Genomic DNA, 27,911 nt, shown 5'->3' with positions numbered 1-27,911 from the left:
AACTTAGGTTTGTAATTATATAGCACTTACTATGTATAGTGATTATGAAGTTACCACGATTTGTACTTACGTTTGCTAAATCGTATAGCGATTACTAGTTTACGGTTTATTACTTATAACATTTCCTGAGATAACGATTTCTTAATATATCAATTACTTTGTATAGCGATTATGAAGATACCATTATTTATACTTACGTTTGCTAAATCGTATAGCGATTACTAGTTTAGGGTTTATTATTTATAGTGTTTCCTATGATAGTGATTACTTAGTTTAGCGATTGATAGGTATAGCGATTATGAAGTTACCACGATTTGTACTTACGTTTGATAAATCGTATAGCGATTACTAGTTTTGAGTTTATTATGTATAGTGATTCCTGTAATAGCGATTACTCAGTATAACGACTATGAAGTTACCATGATTTGTACTTACTTTTGCTAAATCGTATAGCGATTACCGGTTCAGGGTTGATTACTTATAGTGTTTTCTGTGACAACGATTACTTAGTATAGCGATTATGAAGTTACCACGATTTTTACTTATGTTTGCTAAATCCTATAGCGATTACTATTTTTGAGTTTATATTGTATAACGATTCTAATAATAGCAATTACTAGGTATAGCGATTATGAAGTTACCACGATTTGTACTTAGGTTTGTTCAATCATTAAGCGATTACTGGTTTAGGTTTTATTATTTATAGCATTTTCTTTAAGTACAAGGAACATCACATAACATTAGTTTAGGGTTTAGGGTCTAAAGTTTAGAGAAACGTCATCTGACACGCTACTGATGTTAAGCGATGTGTCATTCATTTACAAGTACTAACGTCGTTTCAATGATACTAGCAAATAAAACGACGTCTTTTAATTAATGCATAATGTAATTTATTTATTTATTAATATTCTTTTTGCATGATTTTTGAAAATTGGCAGAACATGAAACGACATGAAGAATAAATGAATGAAGCATCGCATAACTTCAGTAGTGTGTTCCACAAGACGTTTCCTTTAAGAGCATGGAACAGGCGACATTTCATTTAAAGAAGAAAATGAGCCTTTCCTATAACCTGCTTCGTGAGCAACGAATAGAAAAACCGACATTTCCTTTAACCTCCTTCGTCGCAAAAGCTGTATCGATGTCGAAGAAGGACACTGCGATTCAGTCGAACGTCCATAAAAAAGGGTACCTTCGATTCTTATAACATGCTTCATCTTTTTTACATCATTTACAGTTCGTTTACTGAATATAATGCTACAGTTCGTTTACTAAATATTCAGCTAATTTTAGTGCAACGTTTACAAAACAAGGTGCCAAAAAACTCAGCAAAGTGCACGAAGAGAACATTGATCGGATGCGAGATGAATTTATAAAAGGACAAACTATCAATAATTTTGTACGTATTTAACCACTATCAGTTATACATTTATGTATGCCATGAGTATGTATATTAACAAGTGCATATTTATTGTAAACAGACTATACATGATTTCATCATGTATATTCAAAGCAAGGGAACAACCATGTCGATCCGCATTGTCACCCCTTATTTTATGGTATATCGGTTATCTTATATGTTTATTTTTTTTTATTTACTAATGTTCGTGTTTTAAACTTACTATTATTATTATTCTGTTCAACAGAGTATTGTTCGTCGAATGCCATACGCGACTGGATTTCTAGACGGACTATAATACTGAGGTAACGATAACCAAATGACAGACTTTTGTTCAAGTGAAAATGTTTGTGACCATATCGATTTGTAAGATGTTAAATCTATTTAAGATCTTATTTTGATTCTTAATATCGATTTTTAAGCTATCAATAGGAATTTGCATATAGATTTAAGATATTGTTTTGATTCTTAATATCGATTTGTATGCTGATTCTAAATATCGATTTTTAAGATATTGTTTAGATTGTTAATATCGATTTAAGATATTGTTTTGATTCTTAATATTGATTTCTATGTTGATTCTTAACACCTATTTTTAAACTATCAACATATCGATTTAAGATATTATTCTGATTCTTAATATCGATTTCTATGTTGATTCTTAATATTGATTTAAGATATTGTTTTGATTCTTAATATCGATTAAAAATATTGTTTTGATTCTAAATATCGATTTTTAAGATATCAATATGAATTTTCATATCGATTTAAGATATTGTTTTGATACTTAATATCGATTTTTAAGATATCAATACGAATTTCTAAATCGATTTAAGATATTGCTCTGAATCTTAATATCGATTTCTATGCCGATTCTTAATATTGATTTAAGATATTGTTTTGATTCTTAATATCGATTTCTATGATGATTCTTAATATCTATTTTTAAGTTATCAATAGGAATTTCCATATCGATTTAAGATGTTGTTCTGATTCTTAATATTGATTTCTATGTTGATTCCTAATATCAATTTAAGATATTGATTTGATTCTTAATATCGATTTATATATTGTTTCTTAACATCGATTTTTATGGTATCAGTACGCATTTCCATATCTATTTTTTAAGATATTTTATAATTGATTTGCAGATATTGATTCCTACATTCTGGCAATCAGAAAAGTATTGGGTCTTATACGTGTTGAATATACGAGAACAAAAAATATGGTTATACAACTCCTTGGACTATAACATTGGTGTAGATCGTGACATTGTGCATTTGGTAAGTTTCTATCTTTAAGATTACTGTATCTTGTATCGTGGTCCAGAATTTACTTGCTTTTGCATAAACCACATGTTAGATTTTTCAGAGATATGTTGGGTGTCGACATTGGCCCACGGAGGCATCATGTCACAGAGGATGTTCCTTTACAAAATAATAGCGTCGATTGTGGCATCTTTGTAATGAAGTATATTGAAGCAATATACTAAAGACGAGCACCAGAATTCACTACTGTATGTTGTACACTTAAACATGTTTTATTATCTTATATTATTGGTGACTACATTTTTATATTGGTCTAACTTTCGGGTTTTTTTTTTCAGGATGATATACCTGGATTCTGCACAGAACTATGCAAAAAATTGAAGGGTTTTCTAGTTGAGGAAGATACAAAAACCCAAACTACAAGATTACCTAGAAAGCTAGAAAGGATGCGAGGCCTCTAGGAGTAAGAGGAAGTCTTTTTAAACGTCTACCTGTTCTCAAGGATAACGTGAAGAGGGTTACGTTCTACTGCTGAGAGAGAGATAGCAATTTTTTGTTCAACTTTCAATTTTCAAATTTTTTGTATACAGACATTTATAACAGATTTTGTAGACTACGTATACAAATTTTCTAAGACTGTGTACAAAATTCATATTGATCCATAAACCAAAATTACGAACCTAGCACACATGTGTTGAATATGCAAATCGCCACCTCAAGCGTCTAAATCGCAACATTATAAATTCCGTAGGCACATGTTTCAAAATCATAATACAAATATCTTACAAATCGACACATCTTACAATTTATAAGATATTATATCAATTTTTGTGAGATATTGTTTTGTTTGTTAATATCAATTTGTAATATATTATGTTGAATTGCTATATATCGATTTGTAAGATATTATGTGTTTTTTAGTATCGATTTGTGAGATACTATTTTGTTTGTTATTATCAATTTGTAATATATTATGCTGAATTATCGTATATCGATTTGTAAGATATTATGTGTTTTCTAGTGTCGATTTGTGAGATATTGTTTTGGATGTTAAAATTGATTTTGTAGTATATTATGTTAATTGTTGTATATCGATTTGTAAGATATTATGTATTTTCTAGTGTCATTTTGTGAGATATTGCTTTGTTTGTTAATATCGATTTGTAATATATTATGTTGAATTGTCGTATATCAATTTGTAGGATATTATGTTGAATTGACATATACCAATTTGTAATATATTATGTTGAATTGTTGTATATCAATTTGTAAGATAATATGTGTTTTCCCGTATCGATTTGTAATATATTATGCTGAATTATCGTATATCAATTTATATGATATTATGCTGAATTGCTTAATATCGATTTGTAATATATTATGTTCGATTTGTAAGATATTATGTGTTTTCTAGTGTTGTTTTGTGAGATATTATTTTGTTTGTTAATATCAATTTGTAATATATTTCGCTGAATTGTCATATATCAATTTGTAGGATATTATGCTGAATTGACGTATACCGATTTGTAATATATTGTGCTGAATTGTCGTATATCAATTTGTAAGATGATATGTATTTTTTAGTATTGATTTGTGAGATATTGTTTTGGTTGTTAATATAGATTTGTAATATATTATGTTGAATTGCCGTATATCGATTTGTAAGATATTATGTTGAATTGCTTAATATCGATTTTTAATATATTATGCTGAATTGTCGTATATCGATTTGTATGTATTTTCTAGTATCGATTTGTGAGATGTGGTTTTGTTTGTTAATATCGGTTTGTAAGCTATTATGTTGAATTTTCGTATCGATTTGTAATATATTATGCTCAATTATTGTATATCAATTTGTAAGATATTATGTGTTTTCTAGTGTTGATTTTTATGATATTTGTAGTATGATTTCTATTATAGAATTACAACAAAGAATTATAACATTACAATAAAGAATTATCAATTTACAATAAAGAATTATCGATTTACAACAAAGAATTATTGATATCGCAAGTACAGAAGAGATGTTGATGGTGAATATGAGGGCTCCTGCAATCTCATAGACCACCTTCTTGGAGGCTCCTCCAACACGGGTCTCCTCGACAACGAGGCTTCATGGTACAACAATCTTGGAAGAGAAGACTGAAGTGGGGAAGATGGTGGCTCCAATTTGAACTGCAACCACCTTCTTGGTGGGGTTGGCTCCTCCAGCATGGGTTTCTTCGATGATGTTGATGTGTCGCGATAAGACAACAATGAAACAGAGGGTGGAGAAGATGGAGGTTCCTCGATTCTTACCCATGATCACGTCAATGGCACTTCGTATTCAAAATCATCATCTTCCCTCTGTCTCAAACTGAACATTAGCTAAAGCAAAAGATAGAAAAGGTTGACGATACACTACAAACTAAAAACCACGCAGATGAACAAATGCATTGAGCAGACCATGTTCTAATTCACTATAGCTCACATGCATTGTCATTGTCGTTCTCATTTTCACCTCACAAGTTAGTTATTGATAAGTTGCACATAATACAATTTATATGGAAAGCAATATACTGTATTACATACATGTTCATGCGAAGGGCTTTGTTGCTTAGGGGTTAGTTGTTTCTTAGATATTTTCTTGCAAACCAATTCCAGCGCACCTGTATATCGATTTGTAGGATATTATGTTGAATTGCCATATACTAATTTGTAATATATTTTGCTAAATTGTCGTATATCGATTTGTAAGATATTATGTGTTTTCGAGTATCGATTTGTGAGATATAGTTTTGTTTGTTAATATCGATTTATAAGCTATTATGTTGAATTTTCGTATCGATTTATAATATATTATGCTCAATTATTATATATCGATTTGTAAGATATTATGTGTTATGATTTCTATTATAGAATTACAACAAAGAATTATAACATTACAACAAAAAATTATCGATTTACAATAAAGAATTATAGAATTACAACAAAAAATTATTGATTTACAACAAAAAATTATAGAATTACAATAAAGAATTATCGATTTACAACAAAGAATTATAGAACTACAACAAAGAATTATAGAATGCTAAACGTTACAATGATTTGTAAGATATGAAAGTTAAATGCTATAACTATTTTATAGTTGAAGAATCCACACGCGATTCATGTGTTGCGTTGCTCACTTTTGAATTGAATTGAGCCTGTCATGAAACAAAACAATATTAGACACTACATTAAGTTCAACAAGAAATGCAAGCATCCTCCCAAAATTGTTATATACCAAAAGACTTGTCAAACTCATGCCATCGTTCCACTCAAACAGGTCGGGTGGATTGTAGGTTCCAATATTGTAGTGCACGTCTGTATGGTATTGCTGCATGTTGAAAATTACACAAGTTAGATATTAATAGGTTGCACGTAATACAATTTACATGAGAAGCAATATACTGTATTACATACTTGTTCATGCGAAGGGCTTGGTTGTTTCTTAGACATTTTCTTGCCAACCAATTCCAATGCACCCTTTGTCCTCTGACGATTGCGATTAGAGGCAGGTTTTCTTTTGATACCCTTCGCTAGGTGAATATTTTTATCATAATCTACAACGTTTACTCCTGACTTGTCAAAGATGATGTTTACACTTCGACGCAACTTCTCACAAGGGTCAAGAGAAGCGTGATTTTTACCTACGCTGTTCAATCTCGTTTTCATAGATTGGTCTTCACGAGCTGCAATGGACTCATGATGAATTAACTGCACTTTTTCAAATAATTTTCTTGACACTTTTCTCATGCATACATAGGCTTCTTCACTTTTCGATGTCAAATCTGCAACATGCATAAGTGACCTACATAGTTGTTGGTAACGGAAGGCTATGTGGCACTTCTCATCAACATTAGATGAACTGACATTATTTGTATCCAGCAGTTCAATCTTTGCTTGTCTCGTCCATCTTCGCATTATATATGACTCATGTATTTCTTGTATCTTCTCTTGATTAAGTGCCTTTAATACATGACAACATAAAATACCTTTGAATTCAAACATTTTTCGCGTACATTCAATTGTTTCGTTGTCAATATTATATGTAATATGTATTTCTTGCCTTTTTGGATGCTCTTCGCCCTCCCATACAATATGGTATTTGTGCATATTTTTATATTGCATACGTCCTTCTATGTTGCAATTCATGACCTGCATAACCTCCTTCTTAGTCCATTCAAATATAGTTAATGTATACAGATCTGCAGGTCACGTCAATATTTTTATGTCCAAAGTTACAGGGCGGGTATTGAAGCATTTCACATCTTGTTCAAGCTCATTTTGTCTAAGACCGTCTACAAATAATTCATACTGTTCCATGAAGCAAAACATTGTTAAACATTAATACAAGGTTTTTTCAGTGTGGCATGCATAGATTTGGCTCTTTGTGTGCTTATCATACCTGCATAAAAGTATTGTCTTCCATATGCCAATGTCTAATTCTATTTATCTTCATATAAATGTTGTAACCACACACAGTTTTCAAGGTTGTACATCTGAATCATTTGCTCCCAATCAGACATAAAGGTGACCTCGTTTATACTCCCAAGTACACACTGTCTAAACTTTTTATCAAACCCTGTCTTTTGATTAAAAATGTGTCTTATGTTCTTTGCTGCATTTTGAAAGATATGCCACAAACATATGCGATGATATGCATATGACCATACATAAGACACTGCAACCGCAATTACATGATCACCATCTGTAAGTACAACTCCAGGGTGCTTCCCATTCATTACCTGTGTAAATACTCTAAACAACCACTCAAAGGTTTTCTTGGTCTGGTCATACAAAAAAACGTTGCCTAATATGCAACTCCGTGAGTGATAGTTCACTCCGACAAACTGCGCAAATGGCCATTGTTTTGTATTAATTTTCACTGTCATATAAAAAACAAACATATCATTGAAGCATTCATAATATACTCTTGACTTTAAATCAGCCCAAAACATATTCACAACATACCCATCTTCATCCAGTTGCATTGCACTAAAGAAACTAGGGTCATTGCTTGAATGCTTCTCTAGGTAATCAACCAAAGAACATATTCCTTCATTCTTCATGTTGTCTGACATCTTCCTTCTCAAGTGGTTTCTTAGATCTATAGGTGTAAATGGTATATTCTCGCGATCACCATCTACATGCGTGCATAAATTGTATGTTTTCCTTGGTGCAATGCGGGCACTATCAACTATTTCAACAATTGCAGCATGTGCTTCAGTTACTTTATGATGTGACCTTAATATAGGAGTCATAAATGAAGCAGCTAATTCATGGTTATGATCATTGATTAAAGTACAAACTACATATTTCTCATTCAAAAGTCTTCTTAACACCATTCTCGCTGAACAACCGCATCTTGAATCTGGCTTGCTCCTTGTTGGATTTTCACTTGACTTCTTCCAACCTTGCTTAGAACAAACATATGCCTTTTTCACCACGACACCCTGTGCATTTTTTGCCCAAGAATACCTTCTAACACTGAAGCCAAGTTTTAAGGCATAATCATTATAAAATTTGTATGCAACTTCCTCATTATTAAATTGCATTCCCTTTATGGGAACAAAGTCAAGTGTACTATCATGTAAACTTAAGGTGATTGTACATTTATCAAGTGGACTGTCATGATCGTCTACCTCATTATCGAATTACATTTCGTTTGCTGGAATATTCAAGTCAAGAGTGAATCCAATGCATGCACCCTTCTTATCATGTGCATCATTAGTGCACATATTCAATTCTTCAGGTGCGTCGATAGTACAAATGCCCATTGCTCCATGTCTTCCCAATGATTGAGATACATTATCTTCACTGCAACTAGTTGATATGCTCAACACTGTCATGAGCAAAATATCAATTTGTGTTAGCCAGTGCATACGTTTACTATGATTTATTCAAGATGCATATAACAACGACTACCGATTAGTTAAGCAAGTCAAAGAAATGATTGAATGAATCACAATATCAAAGATTCAACATAATAGCTTACAAATCGATATTAACAAACAAAACCATATCTCACAAATCGACACTAGAAATCACTATACGACAATTCAGCATAATATCCTATAAATTGATATACGATAATTCAACATAATATATTACAAATCGATATTAACAACCAAAACAATATCTCACAAATCGACACTAGAAAACACATAATATCTTACAAATCGATATATGACAATTCAACATAATATATTACAAATCGATATTAACAAACAAAACAATATCTCACAAATCGATAATAGAAAATACATAATATCTTAAAAATCGATATACGATAATTCAGCAAAATATATTACAAATCGATAGTAACAAACAAAATAATATCTCACAAATCGACACTAGAAAATACATAATATCTTACAAATCGATATACGACAATTCAGCATAATATATTACAAATCGATATTAACAAACAAAACAATGTCTCACAAATCGACAATAGAAAACACATAATATCTTATAAATCGATATGCGGCAATTCAGTAAAATATATTACAAATCGATAGTAACAAACAAAACAATGTCTCACAAATTGACACTAGAAAACACATAATATCTTACAAATCGATATACTGTAATTCAACATAATACATTATAAATCGATATTAACAAACAAAACAATATCTCACAAATCGACAATAGAAAACACATAATATCTTACAAATCGATATACGACAATTCAACATAATATATTACAAATCGATAGTAACAAACAAAACAATATCTCACAAATCGACACTAGAAAATACATAATATCTTACAAATTGATATACGACAATTCAGCATAATATATTACAAATCGATATTAACAAACAAAACAATATCTCACAAATCGACACTTGAAAAACACATAATATCTTACAAATCGATATACGACAATTCAGCATAATATATTACAAATTGATATCAACAAACAAAACAATATCTCACAAATCGACACTAGAAAACACATAATATCTTACAAATCGATATACCGCAATTCAATATAATATATTATAAATCGATATTAACAAACAAAATAATATCTCACAAATTGATATACATGTTACTACAACCACAATTTGGTTACATTGCATATACTGAGTGAATGGATGATACCGGATGGGGTAGAGGCCCTTGCTCGCATCTGTAACCAAGCATTATTGTCAGGAGATCCCACCACCTTACAAATATCTTCAAGTTTCCAACCGTCGAAATGATAAAATCTACCTGCAATAACAAAACAACGCCTTAATGACACTCACGACGACATACGTTCTTCAACAATATCATGATGACATGAAAAGGCACTCACCACGCTTTAATGGCACTTGTTGGAATGTTTGTGCGTCATTATTTTTTTTCATACTGCCTAACGAAAACAAAGAAGAAGAGAAGACTGTAAAAAGAGATGACCGACAAATCTCCCTTTGACGCCCACCAATGATCGAACCAGTCATTCGATTTATAGTTATCTCCATGAGGTAAGAACGAACCCAAAAAAGTTTTATATCTAACACAAGGCAAGAACGAGAAGGTGGCCATGTGTTGTAGCACAAGCTAAAAACAAAGACAGAACATGCAAATCTATATACGGGGAGCAGGAGGACATTTTTGTCCAACACATATATATCTTATGGGAGGACATTTTCGTCAAAAGCATATCTACCTTTTTTATACGTTATTTTATTATAAAGTCGTTGTGGGCAACATTGGCATATGAATTAGGTCCCAAGATATTCCTCCTTACACACCGGAACACGCGAATTTGTGTTTCGGGGAGAACACACAACACCCTCCCCTCAGGTTTGGGCAAAGTGAATTCCAATGGGGCCCACAACCCTGGCCCCACTCAAGCCCAACGTGGTCATTTATCCAATACGTGGGCCCAAATCATCCTGAGCCCAATAATGTCTAGTTCGATTCCTCTCATCCCTTATGTCATTCTCTATCTTCATACCCCTCTTAAATCAGCATGTCTATTTAATAGGAATTGACACTTAAATCATATTTTTTTGACAAAAAATATGATTTTTTAAATCATAAAATTGTGCTTTTATCAACCATTGATTTTTGAACCACCACAAAATCCTGCACACAAGTTGGATTTAGGCGATTTAAATATCGATCTTCATTAATTGAATGATGTAGATCACATCTGTGGAGTCCCATTTGATTAAAAAACGACTTGCATTGCATCAATGAAATCTAGAGGTGGGGCATGAAGATAGGGATGACTTTAGGGGATGAGTGAAACCCATTTGCAATAACGTCCGAGTCAGGCTTTTGCCAGATTGAAGCTCACGGGGATTAGCTTGAGTCCCACGTGGGGCCCACAATAGATTTTGAGTTTTGCATTCTTCAGACGGTGTGTCGCTTTGTTAAATTTGGAGGCAGCTTAAGAAAACAAGCGAAACCAAGACTGCCTGTAATATAATTAGTTTTTTGAAATGATCTCTGATAAATGGCTAAAATGTTTTTTTTAGGAAGAAAAAATTTGTTTTTGATGAAATAATGGCTAAAATGTAACAATGTACATTTTGATGGGCATTGCAGAAAACTATGCAGTTTTGGTTTTGATACGTGGATGGCAGTTACAATCCTCTCAAGTATTGAAATCCAACAAAAAAACATTTTGATTGTTTGAAATGAATACCGAGCAAGAATTAGAGAGATATGATGAACCTTGAGTGGTGTGGATAGAACTGTTGAAAGTTATGCTAAGTGGTTCTTTCCATAAATGGATTGGAAGAATTTGTGCTTCAGTTTGTTTGTCAATGACTTTGGTTGTCAGTACTTTGGCCATCTTTTTTATCCCTTGCAACCAATTTTAATTTGTCCAACCATGCAGATCCAGGTTTTAGTTGGAATGTCGGGCTCAAGAAGTTTGCGCACCCTGCTTTAGAAACATTTTCAGCCGTTGGTACTGCTGGACCGACATTTTTCCTTGCAACTGCCATGTTTGGCTTTGTATTTCAAGTTAGTTCTCTGATCACAGAAAAGGAGTTCAAGCTTCGACAGGTATTGGTTTGAGAGGCACCAACTTTGAAATGCTAAATGACCAAAGTGAATAGATTTAGATTTTAATTGTTTGTTAGTATATGTTTTTTGCTAAGTTTTTTCCATTTTGAAGGGTACTGAATTATCTTTTTTTTTTTTTGAAAGAAGGATACTGAATTATCTTGCTTTCTTAATGATGATGCAGGCACTATCTATCATGGGTCTTTACGATTCTGCATACTGGTTGTCACGGCTTACATGGGAAGCAATTTTGACACTTATATCATCACTTTTCGTAGTACTCTTTGGTATGATGTTTCAGTTCCGCTTTTTCCTCAAAAACAGTTTCTGAGTTCTGTTCATTCTATTTTTCCTTTTCCAATTTAATATGGTAAGCTTCATTGCGCATCTTATTTTGTTTGGAGTTTTGTTTGGGAATTTCCTGGGACTTTCTTCCAACTATAGTAATCTTAGGTTTTACAGTTGTTTCCTGAAGATCTCATACTCAAATGTGAGATATTCCTTTAATGATGATTTTGCTTATTGACCTGGTAATAGCACCTTACAAATACACACTTTTGCAGATTGGTCTTGCTTTCATGATATCTACTTTCATTAGTAAGTCATCTTCAGCAACTATCGTTGGGTTTTCCATCTTTATTATTGGGTTTTTGACTCAGGTATACCTTCTAGATTAATGAAAAAGCCTCTCTGGTTTTTAATGATGGGGAGAATTTGAAGACTTTCTTCAGTTCAGCCCTATATTCAGGATAATGCAATTGCATTTTTATTTGCAGCTTGTTACAACTTTTGGATTTCCATATAGCACCGACTATTCAAAGATATAACGAGTGATCTGGTCCTTTCCTCCTAATCTTCTTTCTGAAGCCCTTAAACTTCTTGGAGATGCAACAGCGAATTCTGGAGACACTGGAATCAGCTTTCGTGATCGTGGAAAGTGCCCAGATGCCGATCCAAATTGTGTGCTAACTATAGTATGTTTAACAAAATATATAGAATTTCATTATGCTATGCATTAAACTTCACTTTTCACGAAATTTGATGAGCATCTCCTTCATGTACATGGCTTTTGCATTATAATTATACCATAGTTACCGAAAGCTTTCTAAAACCATGGAGGCTCACTTTGGAAGCATGAAACCATGTGTTTCTTTCACGCTTAAAGCTCTCTTTCCTCAAGATGAAATCAAACTGTCATTGTGGAAATGCACTTTTCATATTAAAAAAGTTTTTTTCTTTTAGAAATGTGTTCCATAAACCTACATATGATGGAGCATTTTAGGCAAAAAGTTTGCTTAAAGTTTCATTCAAGTAAAAACAAATGTTTTATCTATTTTATTTTTTATGTTATTTCCTACTCCCTTCCACTGATTTTTTAATCACTTCTGCCGTTTTTTTTTATAAAACCTATATATGATAGAGCATAATAAAAAAAAAGACTTAAAATGCATTAAAAAATAAATGTTATTTATTTATTTTTTATATTACTTTCTATTTTCTTCTGCTTTTCTTTCAAAAATATTTTTTATAAAACCTACATATGATGGAAGATTTTTAGGCAAAAAAACTTAAAATGCATTTAATTAAAAATAAATGTTTTATCTATTTATTTTTTATGTTCTTTCCTACTTCCCTCTACTGTTGTTTTTAATCACTTCTTTTTTTGTTTTATAAAAACATATATATGATAGAGCATTTTTAAGCAAAAGGCCTAAAGATGCATTTAGAAAAAATAGATTATTTTGTTTGTTTTTTTATGTTACTTTTTTTTTCCTTCTGCTATCGCTTTTTAGTCACTTTTGTCTCTCAAATACTTCATGCTTCACTTTTTGAAAAAGTTGCTTCTTGCTTCACACTTCACTTCTCGCACCCACTTCTTACTCTAGTAAATATGAATCATACACAGAAGCATACCTGAGTTTGTGAAAGATCCTTACCAAATGCATCACCCACAACTTTAAAAGTAATACTAAAGCATACTAATGAACTACAGCTAATTTGTCCATACTGGTAACAAGATAGCATTTACAAATGGCTTATTACCACCTACTTCTTGTGGTTTGTCCTGGCCATCTACTTTGACAACATCATCCCAAACTCCAATGGTGTGAGGAAGTCATGTTTCTATTTCTTGCATCCTTCATACTGGACAGGCAAGGGTGGTAGCAAAGCGCGAGGTGACTGAGGCTTTATGGTATATTCTATTAGTAAAACTTTTTGTCACACTAATTGGCTAACATTGGTGTTAATGAAATATATTCTTCCTTTTGGTTTCTCAGAAGGTAGCGTTTGTAGTTGCATAGGCTCTACCCCACCACTGGAAGATGACTCCCAAAATGATGAAGATGTGCTTGAAGAAGAAAACATAGTAAGAAGGCAAGCAACTGAGAGTGCACTCGACCCCAATGTAGCTGTTAAAATCCGCGGTCTAATGAAAACATATCCTGGCACAACAAAGTTAGCTGGGTGTTGCAGGTGCCAGAGATCTTCACCTTACCATGCTGTGAAAGTAAGCAGGCAGTTGAGCTGAAGTGACATTCTCACATCCATTAGTACTTGCACACTTATAGAACTGACATTTGGGTCTCACAAATTCAGGGAATTTGGGTGAACTTTCCAAAAGATCAATTATTTTGCCTGCTTAACAGTTTAACTACTGTAATTAACTGTTTAACAGGCATAACGCCAATAACTGGTGGTGATGGTAAGATCTTTCTTAATTCTATGTTGCTGCAACAATCAGTCTGAAACTTCATAATTGTCCACTGCATTCACGAACCAGAAAAGCACAATTGTGTTCTTTATGAAGGGCTATGATTTTCAAATCATAATGTCCACTGCATGTGAAGTTTGCACGACATGAACTTTTTTTTAATGTGAAATTTGATCATTTTTCTTTTTAACTTTCTGGAATGGGTGTTCCATTATAAAGTTGTAGCATAAAAAGCCACAAGTTAGCTGATACACTAATTAATTTAATAACAGCTTTGATTTATGGATACTCCATCCGTAGCTCTGTGGGGATGTCCTATAGCCGGAAAATGATAGAAGTTTGTCCCCAGGTACTCGTTGGAATAAATTAAAATAATAAGCTTATGATTTTTCTGGCATTTATAATACGTTACCAATTGTGAAAAAGAGTAACTGGTAACATGTGACCTTCAGTTCGACATATTATGGGATTCGTTATCAGGCAAAGAACATTTGCATCTCTTTGCCAGCATCAAAGGCTTACCACCTGTTTCAATTGCATCGGTAAATGTCCAATGCCTAAAATTGAGATGCCTCGTTTCTGCGTTCTTTTGCTGTTTGCTCAAAGAACATTTGTCATGAGTTGCCCAGGTTGTTGAAAAATCATTAGCAGAGGTGAAACTTATAGATGCGGCTAATATGAGAGCTGGAAGCTACAGTGGAGGAATGAAACGTCGACTCAGTGTAGCTATAGCATTTATTGGGGACCCAAAATTGGTTTTCTTGGATGAACCAGTAAGAAAATGCGTAGATTATCTTATGCCTTTCTTTTATTAATATCAAATATTTGGTTCACTCTGACTTGATGGATATGAAAAGATAAATTGTCTGCATGATAAGTTAATTTGCTTATTTTACTGGCCCATTTTTATACCTAAACTAGACTAACCATATGACAGTCTACCTTTTATGATTACAATATGGCTCGAAGATACCCTTTAAATTGTTAACTGATATGCATCATTCTTATGTAAGAACCTTCAACTACAGATTAAGAATCCACTGCCAACTTAAGAGAGTTCCTCAATTCTCTCCAGTATTATTTACTCTTCCTCTGTTACGTTTGATTCATTTTTCTTTGTCATTCTTCATTGAGAATTGGATGGCTTGTCATTTTTCCATTTCCAGCATTCTAAGCATGCCAATAATAGTTTCATTTTGTGAATTATATAATACTTTTCTTACAATTTTGTCCTATTTCCTTGCTTTCTGAATTATTTATTTCTGCTTTTGAGGCCCTCATTTCTACCCTACTATACTAGGTTTTTAATTTCTTCATGCTCTGATTCATTTTCCTTTGGACCAACCATCAAAGAAGGCATTTGCAAGTGGAAAAGGAAGTATGCTATTTACTACTGAACTTCTTGCTCTGTGTAAAGCACGAAATTTTGATATTGCCTGTTTCAAACATTAACCTTTTTTTTTCAAACATGAACCTTATCCATTAAAAAAAAGCATGAACCTTATGACTTTATAATTTCTAAACTAATCGGATGATTATATAGAAAGGCATTAGTAAGGGTGCACACTAGCTGGGTTCGAAGCCGAGCTTTGGCTCCTGGAACCTGGTTCGGCTTGGTTTTTGACTGCTCAGACTTGGCTCGAGCTCGAGGCCTAGCCTGAGAAGGGTTGTACTAACCCGTAATGTAGCCAAGTTCGAGCTTGGCTTGGCTCGTTATAGCTGAGCAGAGTCAAGCTCCAAGAGCTCGGCTCATGAAAGTTCTTTGGGCTCATTGAACTCGCTCGTTAATGCTTGTTAAGCGTGTACAGTATACATCACATAATGGGTGTTCGATTCCTAATATGGTTTGTTAATGCTCGTTAAGCTTTATTATGGGTGTTCATTTCCTACTATGAACATCAATATCCAATATATCATCATTCATCAATATTCAATACATCATATAATCTACATGACAATAAAATAAAAGATCATAACCAACATCAAAATAAGGATTTTATTGCTTCAGAATAAGGCATGTACAATATAAACAGAATTTCAATAACAAATCTGTTTATTCAATATAAACAGAATAAAGCATATACAATATTAGGCTCGTGTATGAACGACCTACTTTCAAGATTACTTCATTTCAGACCAACGTAATATCAACATCACATAATCCAATATTGCATACCACATCAACATGATTCCAGGTCCAACTTAGCACCTGTTTGACTGCTTTTTCTCATTCATACAATAGAATCCAAACGGTAAGTTGTGCATGATTCCAGGTCTAAGATAACACATGTTTCCTCCCATTCATTCAATAAAATTCATAGAATATAATTCATAATAGGTTTAGATCAAACATATCCACACACAAAAATCTGTACAGTTTGCAAGCCAACCCATATAATTACATAACAAATACATTACGGCTCAACACAGTGTTTAGTGTTTACTAAGTGAAAATTAATTAATTTCATCAATTGTATGTGAGGAATAAAAAATAACAGTATAATTGATTGGCTGAAATGCTGTCACAGTTCTTAACAGCATTAACAAATTATAAACAGTAACCACAGAGCCACAGTTTAACAATTATGTACAAAAAGTGAACTGAACTGCATTACCCCTAAATAGCTAAACCACAGGCCCAAAACCTCTATAAAAAATGTGCATCACCCCAGAATTTAACAAAAATGAAAAACCCTTAAACCTACAATATGAACAGTACCACAGGCCCACAGTTCTGTACAAAAATGTACATTACTCCTAAAACTTATAGCAGTTGTTATAGTTCTAACTTCTAACTGCTAACAAAATTGCAGCACCCACTGCTCAAAGTTGAAACAGAATGCTGCCATGCTCTCATCGCCAAAATTGCAGACCAAACATATATTCCTGAAATGCTGGAACAATTTAAATCAATGCCATAAAACATGCATTATTAAATAGGAAACAAAAAAATAATGCTAGAATAACTCATTGCCAGGTATTAATCAACTGAAATAAGCCATCATTAATAATAACTTAACAGTCACATCACATGTAAACAGTCAATATAAAAAAGGTATTGATCAACTAAAATAAATCAGCATTGTAATAACTAAACAGTCACAAGTAAACAGTCAAGATAAAAACTAAATAGTCACGTGTACCTATTCTAGGTATGAGGTACAGATAAACTCAGACTACTTTTGGAAACATGGCCAGCAGGTTCTTCATCATCACCACCCTGAAAAAGTAATTAAAATTTAAATCAACCACAATAGAAACAGATTCAATAACAAATTAACATGAAAAGATTTAACTTATTCTTACATGTAAAATAGCTTGATGCTTGGAAGATCCCTTTGTCCAATCAGATGCACAAATTAAGGCTTCAACAGTCTTTGGTGACAATGAACTACGAGTACTCGACCTCTAGTACTGAAAGCAGATTCAGAAGCAACTGTTGTAATAGGTACGGTCAATATACCATGGGCCAGCTTTGAGAGAATACAATATTTTAATTCCTTTTCCTTCCACCATCCCAAAATATCAAAAGGTCCAGACACATTAGGGTTGTGCTTGACTAACCCATCATCCAAATACATTACTAGATCTGATTTTAAAATTTGAAAAGGAATAGTCAGACTTATTTTAAAACTCAAAGAAATCAATGCTGCCACCGCTAGTGCTATTGCTGGCCCTAGAATTACCACCACTATTTTCAAACTTATTATTGGCTTGGATATTAGGGGTACCCATACCAAAATTTGTTGCTATCGTCATAAAGCTCTTGCAACGTTGTCTTTACTAATTAAACATATTGCAAAGCTTCATCCTTGTTAGGATAGACTCTTGGAAACACAAAATCTAATGCAGTATTCTTCAATCTTGGATCTGACATTGAAACAGCCATCAATAAGTTGCAACTTCCCCAATATTTCTCAAATTTTTCTCTCATTTTCCTTGCCACTGATCTCATTAAGCCAAAACCAGTGTTGTTAAAAGCGCGCCTTGAGGCACAAAATGTAATGAAAAGAGGCGGAAGCACCAATAGAGCAAAAAGTCACTCTTTAAGAGTGACTACTAAAGCCAAGAACACAAACACCAAATGTGCACACAAAAAACTCACAAATATAGAAAATGACTTAAAGTCATAAGTTGGCTATTATTGAAGAAAGGAAGAGAAGGGTGTAAAAACCCATACATTTACAAGGGGGAACCTCCTCTTTATATAGGGGAGGAGAGCACTAAAGAAGGACCATAAAGGGGGCTCCCTTCTAGTCGTTGGGAGCCCCAACGATCATAAATATGACTGTTGGGGCCCCAACGACTAGATAGGTGGGGCCCCTTTATGGTACCAAAAAGTAAAAACAAAAAATAAAAAAGGAAAAAGAAAAAAGGGAAAAAAGGTAAAAAGCAAAAAGGTACAAATGGAATTACCAAAACACCCCTATCGGGTTTTTGGTTTATACAAAACAGAAAAAGACTATATTATTATGAATATATACATATATATGTATATACACTTATATATATATATACGAATGTATATATATATAAGTATATGTATATATATATTTATATATACATAATTTAACATGCCCCCTCAAACTTTACGGGGAGAAGACCGATAGTTTGTCAAGAAGAAACATGAATCGTGGAGTTGGGAGCGCCTTGGTGAAGAAGTCAGCCAGTTGATACTCTGAAGTGACATATGGCAATGTGATGGTCCCTTTGAGATATTCGTCTCGAACATAATGACAATCCATTTCGATATGCTTGGTCCGCTCATGAAAGGTGTGATTGCTGGCAATGTATATCGCACTCTTGTTATCACAACAGAGCTTGGTGGGAGCGGAAATGGGAACGCCCATGTCACCAAGGAGACTTCTGAGCCAAACAATTTCCATAGTAGTCATCGCCATAGCCCGATATTCAGCTTCAGTAGATGATAAGGAAACCTTCTGCTGCTTCTTGCATCTCCACGAGATGAGAGATTCACCTAAAAAAATACAAAGACCCGTAATTGAGATACGATCATTGGGATTTCCTCCCCAGTCAGCATCAGTAAAAGCAGTCAATTCAAGAGATGAGGAAGAGGATAAGAAGAGTCCCTTGGAGATGGTATTTTTGATATATCGCACAATTCTCATTACGGCCGCCATATGAACCGTAGTAGGTGCGTGCTGAAACTGGCTCGCTGCATGAACCGCATGAGCTATGTCTGGACGGGTGATGGACAGATAGGTGAGGGATCCAATTAATTGACGGTAGGGAGTTGGATCTTCAAGAAGAACACCATCTTCAAGTCTTAGTTTCACATTGATAACTTCGGGAGTCTCAACTTTCTTTTCATCAGATATTCCTGATTTGGTACAAATTTCTACAACTAACTTCATTTGAGATAAGATGTATCCTCGCGCGGAATAAGCCACTTCAATTCCTAAAAAATATCTCAAATAACCAAGGTCAGACATATCAAAAGTATCTTTTAGCATAGACTTAACATCATTTACTCCCTTTTTGTCATTCCCAGTGATGATCATATCATCAACATACAACAGAAGCATAATAATAGAGTCACCTGTCTTTTTAACAAAAAGAGCAGTGTCAGTATAGCAAGAAGAAAAGCCTAAATTGATTAATACATTACTAAACCTGTCATACCAAGCTTTAGGAGCTTGCTTAAGTCCATATAAAGCCTTTTTTAATTTTAAAACTTTTCCATTTAAATTCATACCTGGAGGCGGTTCCATATAAACTTCTTCATTTAAATTACCATTCAAGAAGGCATTTTTAACATCAAGTTGAAAGATTGGCCATTTTTTAACAAAAGCTATAGCAATAAGAGCTAGAACACTAGTCATTCGAGCAACTGGGGCAAAAGTTTCATCATAGTCTACCCCATACTCTTGGGCATATCCTTTGGCTACCAACCTAGCCTTATATCTTTCTAATGAACCATCACTCTTAGTTTTTACTTTAAACACCCATCTACATCCAATGGGTTTCTTGCCATTGGGAGGATCAATGATTTCCCAAGTTTGCGCCCTTTTAAGGGCATTAAGTTCAAGTTCCATAGCTTCATTCCAATGAGCATATTGTTTAACATCATTGTAATGAGACGGTTCATAAAAAGAGTGAAGAGCAAGAAGGCATGCTCGATAGTTAGGAGAAAAAGAGTCATAAGAAACAAATCTATTTGGTATCTTGGGAATGCGATTTGATCTTCTTTGAGAGGTTTCTTCTATCGACTCATTTTGAGAAAATCTTTCAAGGGCACAAGGAGGATTTCTTTCATTCCTTCTAGAGTAGACTTGTATTTGTCTTGAAACATTTTCTTCTAAGTTTTGATCATTATTTGGATGTTCAACAAGATTTTCATTAAGAGGTTCACTAGGATCAACATAATCATCTATGATGTTTTCTTGAGGTAACAAGTCAAATAAAAAGGAATAGTCAATATTTTCATTTGGTTGATGCGAAAAACCATTTTCTTCTTCGAGGAATGTGACATCTTTTGAAATATAAAGTTTATTCTTAAGTATGTCAAAACATCGATATCCTTTTTGTTTTTTGCCATATCCCAAGAAAATACATTCAATAGCCCTAGGAGAAAGTTTATCATTTTTGCGAGTTAAAACAAAACATTTACATCCAAAGATTCTTAATCTTTTATAATCGGGAGACATATTGTAAAGTTTTTCAAATGGAGAAAGATTTTTCAAAGAGGATGAAGGGATTCTATTGATGAGATATGTTGAGGTTAGAACCGCTTCGACCCAAAAGGATTTTGGGATATTTTTTGAAATCAATAAAGTTCTTGTAGTTTCTATTATGTGCCTATGCTTTCTTTCCGCAAGACCATTTTGTTGCGGAGTGTTGGGACAAGAACGTTGATGACAAATTCCATTTTCTTTTAAGTAGCTTTGAAAATCATTAAACATATATTCACCTCCCGAATCAGACCTAAGGATAGATAGATTTCCCAAAAAATGGTTTTTAACCATTGCATGAAATTCTTTAAAGAAGGAGAAGACTTCGGATTTGCGACTTAGGAAGTATATTCACGTAAATCGAGTGAAGTCATCAATAAAGTCCACATAATACGAAAAACCTCCTTTAGACAAAATTGGGGAGGGTCCCCACACATCGGAATGAACAAGTTCAAATGGCCGAGTGGTAAAGTAACTTCTTTGAGGAAATGGAGTAGCTTTAGATTTCCCCAAAATGCAATCTTTACAAGTCATGTGATTGTCTTTACAAGTATTTTTCAAAAAAGGGAAAAGAGACATTTTTACAAAATTTGGATGACCAAGTCTCTCATGCCAAATTCCAATACTTTTGTCTTTAACAAGATTGCAAGATGACTTAGATGGAAGCGTCAAAAAGTCCATAAAATAGAGATCACCCCTTCTATGGCCTTGCCCAATCAGCTTCCCTGACTGGAGATCCTGCACGGTGCAATCTTTAGGTGAGAAAGAGACTTGGCATCCATGATCGGTGATTTGGGAAACGGAAAAGAGATTTAAATTAATTTTTGGAACGATTCTTACTTTAGGAACGAAAAAGTTTTGAGAATTTTTGAAGTCAAGTGTTCCAATACTTTCAATTTTCAATAACGTTCCATCGGCCGTTGAAACATAGGAGAACATGGGTTCGAAAAGAACATTTGAAAGAGAGTTTTTATGAGATGTCATATGAAAAGAAGCACCAGAGTCTAGTATCCACATACCTGGAGGTGATGAAGAGTAGGCGATGGCGGCTCCGGATGTTGAAGGAGAAGACTTGAGAAGGTGTTGGAGAACTTCGGAGATATGATTAAGAGTTTCTTTGATATCTCCTTCTTTGGTACTTTCTTTCTTCTTTGGAGAACTTTCTCCAACTGCGGCAACCTTTCCTTTAAGCTTTGGACAAACCGGTCTAATGTGCCCCGGTTCATTACAATAGTGGCATATAATTCCCTTTCTAGGTCCATTGCTATTTTTGTTAAAGTGAGGAGGTCTATATGATTTAACATTTGATCCGGGCCTAGTAACGGCCAAAACTGCATCACTCTTAATGTTCAAGCCAAGTCGAGTTTCTTCTTGACATATCTCGGCAAGAGCATCTTCAATAGGTAGGGATTTGCTTCTATGGAGAAGAGATGCCCTCACTTGTTCAAATTCCGGGCAAAGTCTATGAAGGAATTGAAAAAAATGCTCCTTTTCAATTTGTTCCCTTCTTAGCTCAATATCTTGTGGAGCAACTCATTTAGGCTCAAGAAGGGCAAGCTCATCCCAAAGAGGGGTAAGAGAGCTAAAATAGTCCCGGACACTCATATCCATTTGTTTGGTGGAACGAATTTTTTCTTGACAAAAAAATTGCCGAGCAAGATCCTTTGGGGTATACATACCCTTAAGGAAAAACCAAGCCTCATTGGCCCTTCTAAATTTGGCAATATTAGCACAATTTTTAAGGTCTACATTGTTCATAAACCATGCCAAAATTTTGGCATGGTTACTTTCCCAATCCTCAATTTTGGATTGATGTTCATTAATTGCTTTGATGCGCTCATCGCCATCTAAAGCTTTTTCAACTTCATTTTCAATTTTGGTAAGAACAAGAGAGGGTTCGGGAGTAGTTCCCATAACAAAGCCCCAAAGTTTCTTACCTCTTAGATGATTTTTCATAGCGGAGGCCCACATGAGATAGTTGGACCCATTTAGCTTAAAAGAAAGCTCCACTCTAGAGTCACGTTCCATCGGCACCAAATATATCTCCTTTCTTCAAAACTTTGAGAGGCACGCGTTCCAAGATGACAAAAGAAAAGCCCAATCACCAACCGAGCTTTGATACCATGTAATGAAAAGAGGCGAAAGCACCAATAGAGCAAAAAGTCACTCTTTAAAAGTGACTACTAAAGCCAAGAACACAAACACCAAATGTGCACACACAAAACTCACAAATATAGAAAATGACTTAAAGTCATAAGTTGGCTATTATTGAAGAAAGGAAGAGAAGGGTGTAAAAACCCATACATTTACAAGGGGGAACCTCCTCTTTATATAGGGGAGGAGAGCACTAAAGAAGGACCATAAAGGGGGCTCCCTTCTAGTCGTTGGGAGCCCCAACGGTCATAAATATGACTGTTGGGGCCCCAACGACTAGATAGGTGGGGCCCCTTTATGGTACCAAAAAGTAAAAACAAAAAATAAAAAAGGAAAAAGAAAAAAGGGAAAAAAGGAAAAAAGGTAAAAAGCAAAAAGGTACAAATGGAATTACCAAAACACCCCTATCGGGTTTTTGGTTTATACAAAATAGAAAAAGACTATATTATTATGTATATATACATATATACATATATATACTTATATATATATATATACGAATGTATATATATATAAGTATATGTATATATATATTTATATATACATAATTTAACACAAAAGGCATGCCTCGCCTTGAGGCAAGGCCCTCTGCGCCTCAAGGCGCCAGCCTAAGGCGTGAAGAAGAAGAAGTTTTTCCACAGCTATATAATTTGTTTCTAAGTTATATAATTAGTTTCTCAGTTATATAATCAGTTTCTTAGTTACTTTTACATGTTAAATCTCATATTTTTTAGTATTTATTTGAGATTTTCTATTTCTTATTGGTTGTTGCTTCGTCAATAAAGCATTTTTTTTATTTATTTGTATTTTTAGATATTTTTTATAGTTTTTTTTAAGTTTTCAAAAAATAATTTTGAGGCTTACGCTTTACACCTTGGGGCTTAGACCTCGCCTCAGTTTTTGGTGGAGCGCCTCGCTATGCCTCAATGCTTTTCACAACATTGGCCAAAACCATTATTAGCCCTTTTATCCAATTCTGCTTTCACCTTCCAAATCTCAAGAAAAAATAAGTTCGAAGTCGGATATTGGGTGCTTGAAAAAATCTTAGAAAAATTATAAAATATTTCTAACTTGCATATAAGTTCAATTTTATCACAATTTTCTTCTTCAAGCACCCAATTGAATTCTTCGTCTTCAACAATCGGGGAAAGACATCTTTGTAGATCAACAGAGTTTCCAACATTAAATGCATCGAATTCCACCGACTTGAGACATCCAAAACTAACTTCCGTGTTGTAGGAACATCTATTTATTTTGTTGCAGCCTTGAGATTAATTTCCCACTCTGGAAGGCATTTAGCAATGATATTAGCTAATGCCTTCCCTGTGACGTGGATCTATCTTACAAAAATTGATGATGTGCTTTTGTAGCTTTCATACCTTATCAATGAACTGAGTTGTCAAACATAGGTACACAACAAATTGATTAGATGTCCAAAGATCAGTCGTCAGACTTATTTTATCAACACTATTGAGCACTTCTTTCAACTTTTTTTCTTCCTCATATAACTTCATGTAGTCCCTCTTAATGGTAGTGCATGATATTGGTTGAAACTTTTGGTTTAGAGTTCTGCTATACATATTGAATCATTGATGTTATATCATTCTAAACGAGTACTCATGGATAATAATCATCCTCACCATTACCTTTCTCACTATATCCATATCAAACATTCCACTCGAAAGAACCATGTTATCCAAATGATCTAATCCATGTGTACCACTAAAGCTCAAAATTTGTTGTTTTGCTTTTGCAGTTTTCCCGTTGCATCTTTCCAAATGCCTAATCATGGTAGTCGTGCAACCATCCTTAGAACGCTTTAAAGTAACAGGGCAATGTCTACATTTCACCTTTTTCACACCTTTGACTGTAACTTCATCGAAATCATCCCATACAGGACGTTTTTTACCTCATTTTCTTATCATCTTCCTACTCTTCAAGTTCGACACTTGGCCATCATTTTGAACATCTGTAGTAGAACCAGGTACTACTGCACTAACATCAATCACAGTCTATTCTTCTGGTATCTCCAATTTTTTTTCAAATTGTTGCAACATATGCAGAAAACAATCGCAAACAATTGCAAAATATCATAAAATTATAAGTCAAGTGCATGCATATTATAAACAGTTCATAAAGAGCCTAAAACGTTTTAAGTCGTGCTTTAAAGTAGTTCCCTAAACTTTTTTCTCGCAGCACATTCACCAAAAACAATAAGGGAACAAAAAAAATCAATAGCAGAATACATATTGCGATGAGAGTATCGACACCATGAGTCAATGACTGTAGAAAACCACGATAGACATTTGAATCAATGTCAAGAGACTCAGGACAGCTTACATGTGTGTGTGTGTGAGTGCGCGCGCGCGCGCGCGTGCTCAATTGCAAATAAGGTTGCACAACGACTAGAGCCAGCTCGAGCAATAAACCTAATCGCTTCAACAAGTGTTATAACATCATTCGGCAACACCATGGCAAAAAACAAATGCTTCAACAAGAAGAATCGTGAGAGAGAGAGAGACCTCGAATTTGGTGGATTCTATATAGAGATGGACACCCTCGTGAGTCACGGCCTCCTCAGGTCACGATTATTTTGTTGCGGACAACAAAGCCTGCAATTTGTGAGATAACGTTAGGCTGTTAGCATTTAGCAGAGACCCCAGAGAGAGAGAGAGAGAGAGAGAGAGTAGGGGGAAGGCCTCACTGTCAGCCGACGCAACGTCCAACCAGCGTCGTCGCTTCAATCCCTCGGGTCATGTTAGTTCTGGGGATAGGGATGGACAACAAACCTGCAATTTGTGAGACAATGTTAGGCTGCTAGGAGAGAGAGAGAGAGAGAGCGGAGCAGGTTATATGTTAACCCCCCCCTCCAACAGGGCCGCTAGCCGCATCTCATGTTCGGGGCTGTTCGGGGGGTCCCAATGAGAGTCACGTATAAGATGCGACGGGCAAGTATCCCCATGTGCGTCCGCATCACATTGCATCGTAATTTAGTGTCGTCGCAAAGACTTAAGTACCATTTACCGCCATTCTCTTCCTCTTCCTGGAACGGACATAAATGCCCTCCATCTAGAAAACGAAAATGGCGGTTCGTGAAAAGGATAAAACTGCCCTTCATCATGATAGCACTAAAATTTTTAGCAAAGTTTGCGTATGTAGCAAGCTTTATGTTGTAGGATTTAAATAGTTCAAAACAATTCATTTTCGCCCTAAGCAGAAAAGTCTACCGGAGCATACTTTGCCTTCATCTGTTGTCGCTGGATCATCTGTTTCCTTCATCTGTTGTCGTCGGATCATCCGTTGCCTTCTTCTGTTGTCGTCGGAGCATCCTTTCCTTTGCTCTGCTACCGCCAGAGCATCCGTTTCTGTCTTATGCACAGTCGCAACATCGTTGCCACCATCTGTTGCGTATATGTTCTGATTGTTTCTTACTCTACAGTTGGACTACCCAAAATCCTATTGTTTCGGTGAGTTTCGTGTAAGGTTTCGTTATGCAATCTGAAGGTTGCGATTTATACAACGATTTGTAAGTTTGAATCAGCGACAATTTATACATTCAAAGCAATAGCGATGTGTGTTTATTAAGATACCTCGATTTGTACGTAAGTTTGCTAAATCTTACAACGATGTGTACTTATGAAGCCAAATATTGTGATGATTTATAATCATGATGATCGTTTAATGTATTGTGCAGGTTAGCAATGTCTGTGGCTCATCAGAGAAGAAATACCCCATCGTTCTATGGGTTATGTATTAGAGAAGTGATCCGCCAGTCCCATCTATCTCGGTTTTTTTAAAGGTACCAAAATATACTTAAGATTGAGAATGATAAAGATAGGGAAAAAGCGTTGGAATTATATTATGCAGAGGATTATCCATCAGATATCGAGGTTGCGGACCAAAGGAAAAATGCTGAAGAACTAAAGATGCAGAATAAGGATGACCAAGAGAAGGCAAAGCAAAGAAATAAGGAGGAGAATGAAAAGAAAATGCAAATGAAGAAGGCAGAAGAGAGGGAAAGGCAAAAAAAGAATGAGGAGAGGGAAAAGAAATTGAACAATCTAAAGGAGGATGCTAAGACAGAAGCGCGAAAGCTGTTGTTGGAGCATATAGCAATGCGAAAGAGGGTAAAGCTACTGAAGGAGGCGGAGGAGAGGCGAAGGCAATTGAATAAGGAGGAGGAAGAGAATGAACGGAATAAGCTTCAGGATGAGGAAGAAAAGGAAATGCGAAGGAGAGAGAAGAAGTTTGAGGAAGAGAAGGAAAGGCAAATGAAGGAAAAGGAGTTTGAGGAAGGGAAGGAAAGGCAAAGGAAAGAGAATAAGGATGAGGAAAATAAGGAAAGAGAAAGGAAGGAGAAGGAGGAGGAAGAAGAAAAGGAAAGAGAAAGGAAAAAGCAGAAGGAGGAAGTGAAGAAAAGAAGGAAACAACATGAGGAAGAGAAAGAAAGGCGGCAAAAGGAGAAGGAGGACGAGGAAAAGAAGGAAAGAGAAATGAAGGAGAAGGTGGATGAGAAAGAGAAGGAAAGGGAAAGGAAGGAACAAATTGAAAATCAGACGATACCGGTGATTGGACCAGCAATATTTTGAAACTTGCTGGAAGACCATGACCCACCTGGTAAATAAGTGGAATGATAAAACAAACAC

General features: G+C 34.6%; 1 long non-coding RNA gene and 1 pseudogene across 1 annotated transcript; one reads left to right on the top strand and one right to left on the bottom strand.

The window, feature by feature from the left end:
• The first annotated feature begins 11,272 nt into the window (after positions 1–11,272).
• The window catches only part of LOC149815282 (ABC transporter A family member 2-like), a 149,734-nt pseudogene continuing 133,095 nt past the window's right edge, over positions 11,273–27,911 (top strand).
• LOC149815283 (uncharacterized) lies at positions 16,859–17,855 on the bottom strand. The gene is made up of 3 exons (XR_016428018.1): positions 17,726–17,855; positions 17,563–17,639; positions 16,859–17,313 (listed from the first exon to the last, which is right to left on the bottom strand). It is a non-coding gene; the product is annotated as an uncharacterized LOC149815283 (long non-coding RNA).

Source organism: Nuphar pumila, chromosome 15 (genome assembly GCF_984573655.1).
Source record: "Nuphar pumila chromosome 15, dmNupPumi1.hap1.1, whole genome shotgun sequence".
Taxonomy (NCBI): Eukaryota; Viridiplantae; Streptophyta; class Magnoliopsida; order Nymphaeales; family Nymphaeaceae; genus Nuphar; species Nuphar pumila.
Note: the sequence above shows the minus strand (reverse complement) of the source record. Positions and strands in the feature narration are given on the sequence as shown.